General features: G+C 40.9%; 1 long non-coding RNA gene across 2 annotated transcripts; it reads left to right on the top strand.

Annotated features, from left to right (window-relative positions):
* The first annotated feature begins 36 nt into the window (after positions 1-36).
* Positions 37-9,018, top strand: LOC113458993 (uncharacterized). 2 transcript variants are annotated; one of them, XR_012581672.1, is made up of 4 exons: positions 37-533; positions 2,465-2,576; positions 3,653-3,839; positions 5,932-9,018. It is a non-coding gene; the product is annotated as an uncharacterized LOC113458993 (long non-coding RNA). The 2 variants fall into 2 exon arrangements; XR_003379763.2 differs by having other exon boundaries at positions 3,653-3,887.
* Positions 9,019-14,068: the final 5,050 nt, after the last annotated feature.

Here is a 14,068-nt window from a genome sequence, read left to right as displayed (position 1 = left end):
GGCACGGCCAGGGCTGAGGCGGCTCCGGGCGCTTGGCAACGGCGACAACGGCGGCTCCGGCCGGGAGGGGCCTCGGGCGGCGCCGCCCCCGCTGCGCCCGCGGGCCGGGCCGAGCCGAGCCGAGGCGGGCCGGGCCGGGCCGAGCCGAGCCGAGCCGAGCCGGGCCGGACCGGGCCGAGCCGGGCCCGCTGAGGATGGACGCGGCTCGTTGGGGCACAGCGGGCTGGGCACGGGCTGTGCCGTTCGTGGCTGTGCTGCAGGGGAGGGTGTCACCCCCAGAGCCGCCGGCAGCCCCTCAGAGCACCCCGCTCCTCTGCCAGATCCACCGCGTGTGGGCCGGCAGAGGTGCGGCTCATCTGCCGCTGGGGACACCAAAGAGGCCTGGGGCTGACAGCACCTGTCATGGGGACACTACAGAGGTCTGGGGCTGACAGCACCTGCGCTGGGGACACCGCCTGACGGGGGTCTGAGAGGGTACACTGTGTGTGTCCTGTTTGTGAGCCGGCCTTTGACATTGTCTCCACAACTAGCAGGTGGGTTTCCCGAGCCACGCTGCGCTCAGGTGACCATAAACACTAACGTCAGTCCTTGTGAACTTGCCTGTCACCTTGTGAAACCATCTCCGTAAATTACCCTGTGCCCCTGAGTTCCACCATTCGCAGACCAAGGCGGACACAGCACTCTTGGCAGGAATCACTGAGCCATAGAACGGTTTGGGGTGGAAGGGACAATAAAGCTCATCTGGTTCCAGCCCTGCCGTGGGCAGGGACACCTTCCACTAGCCCAGGTTGCTCCAAGCCCCATCCAACCTGGCCTTGAACAATTCCAGCGATGGGGCAGCCACAGCAGCTCTGAACAACATGTGCTGGGGCCTCACCATCCTCATAGAAAAGAACTTTTTCCTAATATCTGATCTAAACCTATGCTCTTTTAGTTTGGGTCCATTCCTCCTTGTCCTGTCACTACATGATCTTGTAAAAAGTCTCTAAAAAAAAGAAGGGTAGCCTTGATGCAGAAGCCCTCCATTGGTGATAATTGTCTGGCTAAAGCATCTGAAAAGACATTAAGGGAAGTATTCAAAGCACGATTCAAAGGTGAGCCAAACAGCAATAAGGCTGACAAATTTTTGGGAGGTGGTTTGGAGGAGCAAGGAGTTTGCAGTGAGATTTCTTAGAAATATGGGCCTATGACAGACTACCAACACAGACCACAGAAGACATTGGTCTTGCTACATATCTATAAATGTATTATGGGATATTTTTAGAGAAGAAAAGTTTGCTGAAGGACAGTGGAAGTCAGGCCTGATGATGCACCAAAAGTGTGACTTGAAGTATTGTGCAGATTATTGCACTGATCATCCACTGAGAACAGTCCTGCATTATTCTTAAAGTATTGAAGAAAAAAGGAACAACAATGTATGGGGGCAACAGTTTCTTAAAAATAAACAAATAGTACAGGGTTCAATGACTCAAGCTACCTGTGAAAAAAATACAGATGTCATGAGGAAGATCTTTTTTGCCTCTTGTCTTACCTGGCAAGGCTGGCTGTGGATGGTTGTAAGAAGGGCTGGCTGTGGATGGTTGTAAGCAACTCTGAATTATATTTTTGAAGCATCAAGGATAACAGTGTCTTGAGACAATAATTGGCAGCAAGGAGCCGCCTTCCTGCTTACCCTCTGGGATGTATGGAGTTGTGATGGCCAGTGACCTGTGTTTTGATCTTGCTGTATGTACACTTTCCCAGTCTTCAACTCACTGATGATGTGTCTGATTGTGAGAATGATGTGCTGAGTACAGTTAGTGCCTTCCTGAGGAACATGGGATGATGGGACCTTCATTACCAATGTGGGCACAACAAAGATGCAGATGGTGCAGAAAGATAGCTGGGATATATGGCCATTAAGAAGAAGGGAAACTTCTATAGGCAGAAAATTCAGACTTAAGATATATATATATATATTCCTGTTTCTAGCATACATGAAGGAGACATCTAGAAGCTGGACATGTGTAGCCAGGTGTCTTTTCAAAACAACATCTTAGGACCAGCAGCTCTCGGCACAGTGTCAGAAATGGGGATTAGCACAAAGGGATCCGTGCAGAGGTGATGCAGGGCTGTGATGACAAGGAGGGAGCCTCAGCTGAGCCTCAGCTGCTTGGACAGTGTTGGGTGAGTGCCTGCAGAGGACTGAGCCTTTTGACCCCCTCAAGGGCTGTGTGCCAAGAGCCACCTATTGCAGAGTGCAGGGAGGTGACCTGGCTCAATGGGAAGGTGCCATTCTAAAGACACTACAAGCTACTAGAGAGACAGCAGAGACTACAATGGCACATCCCTGGGTGCATATAAGGGCCCCTTCCTTTCCTACCCTAAGTGAGAAGCTCCTTTTACTCCCTTTATGTGAAGAATAAATGCAACTTGCCTTGCAGGGGTTTTAAACTGACACCTGTAATTCATTGTGGCTTTGCAGTGATGAGCACCTGATAATCCTGTATTCTCCAAGCTGAGCTTTTTTGTGAAAGAACATGAGGCCATGTAGTGCCTGAGAAGAAGAAAGCAAATTATTGGAAAACTGTTATTAGGTGAGCAACCAGTCCTGTTCACTAAGCAAGTGAAAAAATGATAATTTATAAGCACATGCCTTAATGCATGTATGAAGGAAATCAAATTAAATAAATCTTGGAGCAGTTAGTTAAATTGCATACCAAACTTTTGAATTTTTGTCATCAGAAGTGTACTGTTCACATATTTTTGAGTCCAGATTTATACATAGTGTCTGAAAAGTATAAAGTGTTATATGAGCAAAGAGTATTATTTCACAATTTTCATGGAAATTCCACCCTCCTCACTTTCTCTTGCCTGATGCTGACTAAACAAATCTCCATGAGATGCTTTTGTTTGCATGGTTTCTCTCTTCTCCTGCCTGTGGAAATGTGTTCAGTAAATGCAGGAAATGCAGAACTGTTTGCCAGACCTGCTAATCCACCAGATGGTGCTGCATGTCTGTGGATTCAGGGGGGTTTTATTGGTGTCTCTTTTTAAAATAGCTCCAGTCAGTTATCGACTCTTCAGTTAAAGGGAATGTAAAATTCCTGTTCTTATATATATACACATATACATATGCACAGAAGGTGGTTTTGTTTCTTTTTTTTTTTTTATATCTCTTAAAGGTATTAGAGGAACAGGAGTACTTGTAGCATGAGAAACAGTTTTTCTGTTTATTCCTTTTGGGTTGCATTTTCACTTATGTAGACCACTGTCCCCATTTGTTCAAAAGACTTAAATTTAGTACCACTATTTCTGGCCTTCAAAAGACTTAAAGCTCCTCTTGTACCTGTTAAAAACCATCATTTTTGTTTATGTAATCTCCTTAAAGAGTTATCTGTGTGAAAATAAAGATTTCAGTTATGGATTTCTTTCTAATACATGATACCTTTGCTATGTAAAATATGGGGAAATATTTTTTCCTGACTGTACATCTAAGCTATCCTCTGAAAAAAGACTCATTTAATGTTTTGCTGGATTATTTATAACTAACCCCGTGTAGCCAGTTGGTGTCAGTTAATCATTGTTGATAATCAATTTCCCACGTGAACCTGCAAGTGGCAGGGTGTTTGATGATGGGATGTAATGACCCACACTGTATCTTCTCTTTCAGATGGGTGCACTAAGGCTGCTGCAAAATGGACGAAGCAAAAACAGGGAGAGAGATTGAGGGGACCACACAAGTGAGTGTGAGATCAGGATATTCAGGAAGTCTGAAGGATAGAGGATCTGGCATGATAATGACTGAAATATTGATTAAAGTCCAGTGTCTTCATCAAAACCTGGAGCTCCTGACTTGGGTAGGAGAAGCACAACTGCATGAAAAGGGAGAATTGCTCATAATTCAGGTCTGATGTGTTACCAGTTATGTTTATCACTAACCAGCGAATTATATAAATTAACAGCAATTTAATACATTGATCTTGGGGGGGAAAAAGGACAAATATGAGCCTAAATCAAATTCTTTTGAAGTTTGAGGAAGCTTAAATTTATTCTCTTTATCCTGTTCTACACTTTTTGCATAGTTGTGCTGGCAAAGGCTGCAATATTGCTGGTACAGTGCAGTGGCTTTTGTGTGATGGGTGAGGAGGACAAAATCCCCATCCTTTTGCTGCAAAATTCATTTGAAAAGTTACCCCAGGACAATGTGCCATAGGGTAACTCGTGTTACTCGCAGGTGCCGGGCGGGCAGCAGCGAGAGCAGCGCCCTTGGCGGGGCAGGAGCGATTTTGGAGGGCAGAGCAGCCCCTGCGCGCCCCGCCCGGCAAAGGCGCTGCCGGGGTGTGCCGGCTCCCAACGCTGCTCAGAAAACGTTCGTGTAAAACCATTACCGGGTTTTATTTAATAACCTCCTAACCCTCTCTCTCTCTCCTCCTCCTCCCCTCTGTTCCTCTAATGCCTTTTACAGCTCTTGCTGCACAGCGTGAAGCCTCAGAGCTGTATTCATCAATGACTCACACCCTTGCTTAGGGGCCAATTTTCATGGAAGCTATACAGGAAAATTTTGAAATGCACCTATCTCATGCAGGGCACAAGATGATTTCTCTATTCATTACTATTCCAAAAGGACTTGTTGTCCTTTGGAAATGTTCACATATTACTTACATTTGTATGTGGGTGCATACATGTGCAGAGCTAACTTGCCTTTAGATTTGAGTGGTCGAAAAATAAAAATGTATTGTTATTATCATTGACACCAGTCAGCTGAAGGGCCTGCTTGTACTCAGAGAAAGCAGACAAATGCAAGGGAAAATGCAGCATTGTGCATAAGGGGAGCAAATTCTACAGACTCAAGAACAAAACTTGTTAAAAATCACCCTTGTGTTTGATGCTATGAGTAGCAGCTTTCTGAGGAATTTGGAAGTAAAGCTAAGGACTTACTCTGAGAAACAAAACTGCAGCTCTGAAAGATTTCTGTATTGATCGAGGTTTTACCTTTTGAAAACTCTCCAAGAAAACATGTTCATTTCCCTTAAGACACCACGAGTTAACTCAAGTTTTAACTTTGAGGGGAAAGAGAGGTAAAATCATAGAAATTATTATCCAAAATGACCTTTCAATTTAAAACCCATTTGACAAGAGGGGAATCATTACTGCAGAATTGCCAGGCATAGACTAATTGCGTTCTCAGGGGTTGCTAATTATATCCAAAATTACTTTAAACAATTTTGGGGAAGAGTCTGAGACTCAGTGCTTAGCATAAAGCAGTTTATTTACGCATGTACAAAGTAGCTTACATCCCTAAGGGATTAAAGCAATTTCAATGTTTTACTGTAAGTTGTTGCAAAAATTGTGTCATGCAATGATGAATCAGAAGTGGTACGAAAAAGAGAGGGCAAAATATACTTTTGCTTTTCCTAGTTTTTCCAACAGGCATTTCAAATTGTAATTCTAAAAACAGCTTTTTCCTTCACTTTGTTTCTTAAACAAAATGGTAAAATCTCTTTCTGCAAATCAGGCCCATCCACTGACATTAATTTCTACCTTCTGTCTGTGCAGGTAAGTTCCTCAACAATGTGTTAAAGATCAGATTTGGGTTTTCCTTATTTGTTGTTGTTTTGCTGAATTAATTTTGCTAACAAAACTTTCTGCTTAACAGATGAGCTTTTTCTATGGCCTAACAAGAGAGAATTGTCTTACAGGACTGCACAGAATTTCCAAGCTCCACATGTATGTTACATAGATCAGAAAAATTCACAGCCCTGTCAGAGCCAAAAAATAGCAGTGAGTCCTGTGAAGGCAGTAGTGTGATTGTTGTTTTAGAGATGACAAAACAGAGGCATGAAGAGGTTAAGTAAATTCCCTCACATTGCCCAGAATACCAAGTAGGAAATTGGAAATGTTTTATTTGTAATTATTTTTAATTTTTTATTTATTTTATTTTATTTCCAGGCACAGCTTTAGCACCTCTGGGGAGGTAATGGCTGTTTTGTTTACAATGGGCAGCCTGGATCCAGTTCTTCCTTCCCAAAGTGCATTTGTGCTGCAGAGAATATGTAGGGATTGTGAATGTACTCCTAAGTAGCATTCCACAGTTGAACTAATTGCCAGGCCAAGCGAGGGACCACAGTAAATGGGTGAATAATTTGATCCAAGATGGATTTGTACTCTACCAACACAGCCTGAAATCTTCTAATGCTTTTGGATTTGACTGTGAGCTGTTCATTGTTGTTTGAGCCTGTTCTTTTCTATTACCATATTTTCTCTGGATATCATTTCTGTGTACCTTATCTCTGTATAAAAGGCCACATCTTTACCATATTTCCAGGGAGTAGTCAGTAGAGGCATACAAAATTTACTGCTGTAGACCAAAATATGACAGATAAAGGTAGTGCATTACAAAGTTCTTGCCCTCAATCACGCAGAAGGCTCTCTATGCTTCTGTGAGCAGTGGCATGAGTGTGGCTGCACTGTAATGGGAGAAGGGTTAACAGCAAACCAAGACATTTTCTGCAGCAAAAAGAGGTGGAATCTTCTCCAAGCAATTACCTTTTATGTAATAAACAATGTCAGTGGTCAATAGAGGGAGTTTTCTTACCTAATCCCCTTTCATTTAACTTAAAATAGAAGTGCTATTAGTTTGACTAGCAGGTTGGTGTATCAAGCCTGGTCATACCTGGTTGCATGTTAAATTTAACTGCTAGCAGAAATGTTCCTCCAGTAGCTTTTGTCTATGCTTTCCTTGAATAAAATACAATAATACATGCTGGAGCTTCAGTGGTGTTAGGTGCTTTTGTCAGATGTGTGTATTGATATGCTGCAGCCTTTTGGAATACAGAGTGCATTGCTTTTTTATTACAGATTTTATTGGCATCATGAAGTTGTGAGTAGCTTTTCCTGTACTTTTAGCTTGTATTGGCTCTGAAAATCCAGCTTAATTACTAATGGATACTTTCAAAAATCATTTATTTCTGGTAAAGGGTGCACATAATCTGTTATCATTAGATATCTGCTGGCAGTAGATACAGCACAGCTTGTGCTTTGGCTAACCCTTGAAGGAGGGGAAGGTTTGATAAATGAGAAAAGCGAAAAGCTTTTGTGCTTATATGTGCTTAAGGTAATGAGGAGTTTAAAGATTACAACAGCATATCTGTCCTTCAATGGATGTGATGTTCCTCAAGGATGCGGTGAGATGTGACAGAATGGTCACACAGCTGAGTAGCCCTCAGCTCAGTTACAGGACACAGAAAAACAGAGCTTCAAGGCACCATGTTTCCTTTGTGCTTCATACATCACCTGTCTGCTGTCCTTTCTAGTGAAGTGCAGCTACTGTGATCTCTTTCCTGATCATCAGTTTTCTTGTGTCTTCTTTTTTTGCTTCAAAAATACATTTATTTGAAGCAGAGTTGAAGTAAAAAATAAAAATGCAGCTCAAAATTAGAAATAAAGGAGGTTAGTTCTACTTAATATTATGAAAGGTTATACACAAAAGCAGTGAAAACTGCAAACTTTTTACAATTTCTTTTAGTGCTGTTTGAATTTTGTTTTCATTCTTGTTTTTATAATCTTCTTTACAAAGAGTGTCATGGTACAGCAAGGGTGGTGCCATGGAAGGCCAGAGGTCTTGCAGTTAGAGAAGGGTGATCAAAGAGAAGAGCCTGAGCCTGACCTCAGCCACAGCCATTCCCAGCTCTTTGCTGAAACCTGGAGCAGCTGCAATTTCTTCTGTTCCCTACTTGTGTTTGTGAATTCTCAGTGCTTGAATCCCGCTGCTTCTGGCTTGTAAAATTTTGTGTTTGTAGCAAGTTTCTTCATTTGCTTTCTGGTTTTGTCACTGCTGAAGGAATCAGAACACTTTTAGTTGTTTATTCCTTAGCAGTTCTGTATTTTGTGGAGGGAAATTGGCCTTCCTCCTGCCAGCATCCATGGAGCCAGAGAACACCCCAGAGTTGTCAAGGCAACAGATTCTGCTTGGGGAGCTGCAAAAGAGAAAAAGACAGGAACATCCTCAGGGCTTTTGTTGCAGGGCACAGAAACAGGTGTGGTCCTTTACTGCAAACCATCTATGGGTGGCTCAGGGAAAGCAGAAGTCACAGTAACATAGTGAGGTGGAGCTTCTGAGAGCAGCATCCTGATGTGCACTCTGGTCTGGAACCACAGGCACACTCTGGGCTTCTCTTCAGTGTGTTTGTTCTGCTGGGCAAGGCCCTACTGAAATAGTGGTATAAATCAAGTGGGTTTAGGCTTTTGGATGGGAAAGGGAGCTTGATTCTCTTTACTACTGAAATTTTTAGCAAGCAAAGCTTTCTATTTAAAAATTTTATCACTATTCAGTGCTCTAGAAGGGTGCTTATTGGTCTAATTACTAACTGGATTCCTGTGGTGATCTTGCTTGCCTCTGCTGAGAGATTTGCTTCTCATGCTGGCCAAATCTTACAGTGAACAAGATCCTTAGCTAGAATAAGGCACAGGGCTCACCTGAACCAACAGACCTGTGTTAAAATTTACCTGGTGCACACTGCAAACTGCATGATTCCAACACAGAAAACGCCATTGCAAGACCTCTAGAAATTCTTATAACCTAGCAGAAGTTCCTTCATTCTGTTCCAAGGACAGGATCCAAGGATACTGTGTGCATTGTAGTAGTCCTGGTATTTCATCTGCTTCAACAGCCAGCAGTTAGAAAATCTTACACCTGTGTATTATATTGGGATACTCAATGCATATTTCTATGGAGGCATGAAAAATTATGCATTTCCCATTAAACATACAATGAGGCTATCAAGGTTTAACAAAGTATTTTGTATGGGGAGATCAGATGGCCCCAAGACTTGTTGCTGTGCTTGGTATGTGGCATGCAGTGTCACCCCCTTCATGCAGTAGCTACTTGATACCTCTGAAGTGCATATTTGCTGTCATGTAACTGCTATGTGCATAGTAAAATGCTATATAGGACAGAGCATAATCTTGTTTGATATTATGATCCTGTAATTTACTTTAAAAAGATTAATCTTGTAAATACTTTAAAGTTATATCAGTAGTTGCAGTAAGCTGTTTAAGATTTATGAAGCAGCATTATTTATATTTATAGTCAATGACCTTGATACCTTCTACTTAGAGTTGAGATATTTTTATGACTTTGTTTCTTTATTTTTTTGGCCTTCGTTAAAAATGAAAAGCATCCCCAAAAATTAAACAAAAACACCTGTTTGATTTTTGATTTTCAAAAGATCTCCCAAACTTTTATAAACTGTGATCCACAGAGATTTTGGAGGTTATTTTAACACTTATTGCCATTTCATGTAGTCATTTAAGTCATTAGGGTGTGAGTAAGGTACACTTAGAGAGACAGGACATTATCTATGTATTAGCCTCTTTGAAGTGCATTTTATTGTTGTATCAGTCATTTCAGGAAAAGGTTCTGAGCCTAAGAGCACAGATGAAAATATATACAATCCCTTTAAAAGGTGGAATATTTGAATTTAGCTTGCAACATAGTTGCATGAAATTATCACTCCTGTCATGTCAGCTGAAATATCAGAAATCCTATTTCTAATCCCTTCCATGTAATGTGGCACAGGGACACAGATATGTATCAGCCACAAAGGGAGCCAGCACAGCCTTTCCAACAGACTCTGCAGGCTGCCTACAATTCAATTCCCCTTCTCCAGCCTCCCCACCCACTGGTTGAGCCTCTTGTTGCCCTTCCAACACCTAATGCACTCCTGACACAATGGAGGGAGGGCAGGAGCAGTGTGGTGAAAAATCAGACACTGCAGACAAAAACTTGACAGACTGTCTTCCTCCCAGTGCCACAATATGAACTGGCCAAGTGAAAAGGGATGGCCATTATCCTGTCTCACTGAATGGCTTAAGTGACTTACAGCCACATGCAGAGAAAGTTCTTTGGACTATTTCCATGGGGGTTTTTAATTTAATTTGCATGATTAGATGTACAAGGTAGGTTTTACAGTTTGAGGCAGCTTTGACTCCTATGTAAAGTAAGGATAATTTCACTGAAGCCATTGGAGTAACTTCATTATCAAATGGATGTTGGGAGAGCACTTTCACAGTCCTTAGGCAGCTTTCCAGTCATTGCTCCTCAATACTCACCACAAGCTCCTATTGGCATCTTCCCTGAGGCTGGGGGGTCTGGGCAGGCTGGGCTCTCACCAGCACTGCACACCTCAGGAAAGATGGCTCCTGATGGATTGCTCCATCAGGACATAACCTGAGTCAACAGCCAGGAGTCTCATGCACCCAAACAACTTCTGCATTGACAACAATCCTGAAAATGAAGGTGTTCTGTAAGCACAGTGTTGGATTTACAACTGAACAAATGCTGCCTCAGGTTCACTTGAATGCTTTGGCTTTGACATTCCAGGCTGGTACCTCTGTCCTGGGATGCTGGCCATGCATCTCTTTCTTTGCTTTCTCACAAATACTGACTTGAGATATTTTTCTCTCTGAAAGTTTTGCTGAAATGGATAAACTCCGGTGAAAAGTTTCAATTCAGAGAACTGATTTCTTGAAGGATTCCCCGCAAGTTCTTTACAAAAGCACTGACAAAAGCAACTTCTCTCTTCCTCCCTGTCCAGTGACTCCTGCTAACTCAAAAGCATATCCATGGCCTTGAGAGGAGCAACTCTAAGAGCAGAAGCAGCCAGAGGCTAAATGTAAGCAGAGGGAAATGGACCAAGATCTGTGCACTTCTGTAATTGTTGTATCACATGGGAACTTGAGGCACCAAGCCTGGCTGTTCCCTGGTGTGTGCTACAGCTTCTGGAGCCTGGCCTGACCAGTAAATCCTTTCATTATTTACAATTGGGCCATGCTTTTATTCATGTTCAAAAGCAGGAGAAGGCTGCTTGGACCCACTCACCAATGCTGTCAGTGTGTAGAGCTGTTAGAAAGCACACATGGAGCACCCAGGAAGGGTGACTTGAGAGGCAACAAAAGATGCTGCTTGTCTTGTACTTATCCCTGAAGTACTGTAAATAATTGCAAGCCAAAAAAAAAATCAGATTGTTGCAAGTGCAACATACTAGAAACTGCTTTTTTCCCTTTGCAGAGGAAATGCATTTAGCAATCACTTCCCATTTATTATTTCTGATGGAAGCAAAATCTTACCACATAATAAGACAATATTTCATACACCTGAATCCATGTTCATCCTCCCACCAGCATCCTCCATCTTTTCTCCCTTCCTTTTTTTGGAATTTGTGGTTAGGCAGTATTTGTAGTAAAATAATAATGTTTTTATGATTACTTGCAGAAAATCAAATAATAATGTGTACTCTTTTTAATTTTTTCACCTTTGTTCTGATGGGCTAAAATCAGTTGAGCGCTCTGTTGATAAAACCTGAAATACATGACAATATGAGTGAAATTCATTATCAAGCAAAGAGTGTAGTGAACTTTGCAACAAATCATCACAAAGTAATCTTGATTTTCTCTCTGGTCTTACTCTAAATGTGATTTGCACTCTTATGGAAAGGACTTTGTGCTAGTTTTGATGTTACATACAAATAGTCTTGCTTTGTAAAATTCCCATTATGCCTGTTTACATTGAGCAGCAGTGCCATTGATTCAAGCTGTACTGATTGGAAAGCAGAAGTCGTTAACGCTAAACCCCTTCAAAGTTTTTCATAAATTTGTGGCATTTTTCCAGCGTTGCTCACAAAACAGCATAGAGCTGCTGGAAGGAAATGCTCCAGCTGCAGGGATAAGAGGAGCCAAAAAGTAACATCCAAATAGAAATTATCCAGTTCGTGATTTCACTTTGATCACCAGATGTTTGCCATGTGACTTTGAGAACACAAGAGAGGAGAATGTGATGCTGTGGTACATAGCTTAAATCTAACACAAGGGCTCATAGCTCAGCAATAGATATACACAAAAAGTTATTGGCTTTTTCCATCTTTTGAGAAATTCCCTGCTTTTAATATTGATTACAGCAAACTATGTTTTCATGCCAAGTTCTGGTTTGGTTTTTCAATTCTTTTAAGTTCTGAAAGACTGTGGAAGCAGAGCAAGATACACTCCAGATTAATGGTGTAGTTTACTCTGGTTTGGTTGGTAGTTTGTCTCTATGAAGACTGGTTAGTTATGTTAGCAAATCATAAAGAGCATTATTCCCCACCTCTAAGGGTTTCACATTTGGATTTTAATCATTTTCCTAGTTTTAACACTAGCAATCATTTGATTTAGCTGCCTCCAATACAATGTACTTCTGGTTTAGCTTGCTCTGGAACTACAGCCTCAATTCTAGATTGAAAAAGTATAACAATTCCTTCTTTCCTAACATTTTGAATGATAATTCTTCCTTTTCCAACATTTTAACCAAATTCTCTTTTTAGATTTTAAGTTCTGCAGATCAAAGACTGTCTTTTAGTGACTTGCACTGTGACAACCACAGTGGATCCCCACATTTAGATATCAAGACAGTGCAGGTACAAAACCACCATGGAGCCTTTTTGATTGTTAACCTTCTACCCCCCCTTTTTGTGTTGTGCTTCAAATGTATCCAGCTTCACTGAAAACAGATTAAATTCTCTGTCATTTGCTTCCAGCCTAATATTTATCATTATATACAATATAATGTGAATTTTTAATTAAGTCTGCTTTATTTGTCATTTGTGCAACACCATAGATTTCATTAACTATATAAATTCTCACTTTTCATTACATGAAAGTTTCTTAGTTGTGAACTTCCTTGACCTACTTGGCAGTCCTAACAGTGAATAGCATTGATCTTCTTTATCTATTAACCTCTGAAATGTGTGATATTGACTTACAACATAGGTTTTAATGTAAGATGAAATAATGCCACTTATTATTTTAGAATCTGGGCAAAAAAGAATTTTATAATAAGTTCTTTTATGTGAAACAATGTGTTCTTAACATTTTTAGCAATTTCTGAGTGTACTGTCTCCACCCTTCACTACAGTGTTTTGCATACGTCTGGGATTTCTGGGTCTGTTTCTCACAGCAGTGTTGAGAAAATTTCATGCTTTCACATTTTTTAGCTGTAATACTATTTACTTTGAAGAGAACTGAATATCCTCTAGTATTCTGCCAGGTCCCTCTCCACACTGACTTCCACACTGAGGTAGTTTTATTTGATCCTTTTATGTGAAAGATTAAATTTTCTTGTGTTGTATGGTGAGATACCAGTGCTTATTTTCAGGGAATTATCTCATGGAATGTTCTGTGTTCTAAATTATTTGCACCTAAATCCAAAATTCCAGAAGCCCTTGTTTCAGTAGCAGATTTGCTCTTGCAGTTCCAGGGAAGTTCCAGTTCCATTCCCCAATATTTACTCCATCTCCCATTAAGGAGTTACCGCCTTAATTCTTACTTAGAAAAAAACCCCAAGTAATTATAGTTATTAATATTCCAAAGATAGATGGATGAACTTACATTGAGTCAATTGCTGGGAGAGAATTGACTGAGAAATTTTGAGAGTTCATTGGTTTTCAGGTATATTAGCTTAAACTGAACTCAAGGGTATTTATTCCAAAACTTTATGCAATTTTGTAATTCTTGACTTTCTGAAATGTTCATTTAATTTACTGTATAAATGCCATAGGTATTTCAGAGCCTGAGCACACTTTGTATGTTCAGACCAATATCCACTGTCTCCAGTGAGGAATTTTACATTGTGAAAGGAGTTTTGACTGAGGAGAGGAAGCTGGATCAGTCCCACATGTTGTAGAGACTTAAAATCAGGAATTAATATGCAGCAGAGCTATGACAGTGGCTTTAATTCTACTCACATTAATTTTCACTGTTATTATTAATTAAACCCTGAAAATCAGGGATTTAATGGAAACTCTGACAGACCTTTAATTATAGCATTTCAACAGACTTATAGTATAGGATGTCCTCTACTAGCTCACAGGACATTCTGTACTTGAGAGGGTGTAAAAAGAAGTCATAGTTTTTGGTGTACTTTATGTTCAAAACATTTTTAAATTCTTGATAGGCTTTTACTCATTGCTGTCTGCTGCATCTGGCTAAGTTACACAGAGTGAATACTTTAACTGTTGTGCTCAAGAACAGTTTGGAAACAGAATTTTTAAATGCT

This window comes from Zonotrichia albicollis, chromosome 9, assembly GCF_047830755.1.
Source record: "Zonotrichia albicollis isolate bZonAlb1 chromosome 9, bZonAlb1.hap1, whole genome shotgun sequence".
Lineage (NCBI taxonomy): Eukaryota > Metazoa > Chordata > Aves > Passeriformes > Passerellidae > Zonotrichia > Zonotrichia albicollis.
The sequence above is the reverse complement of the archived record's forward strand: the minus strand, read 5'-3'. Positions and strand labels throughout refer to the sequence as shown.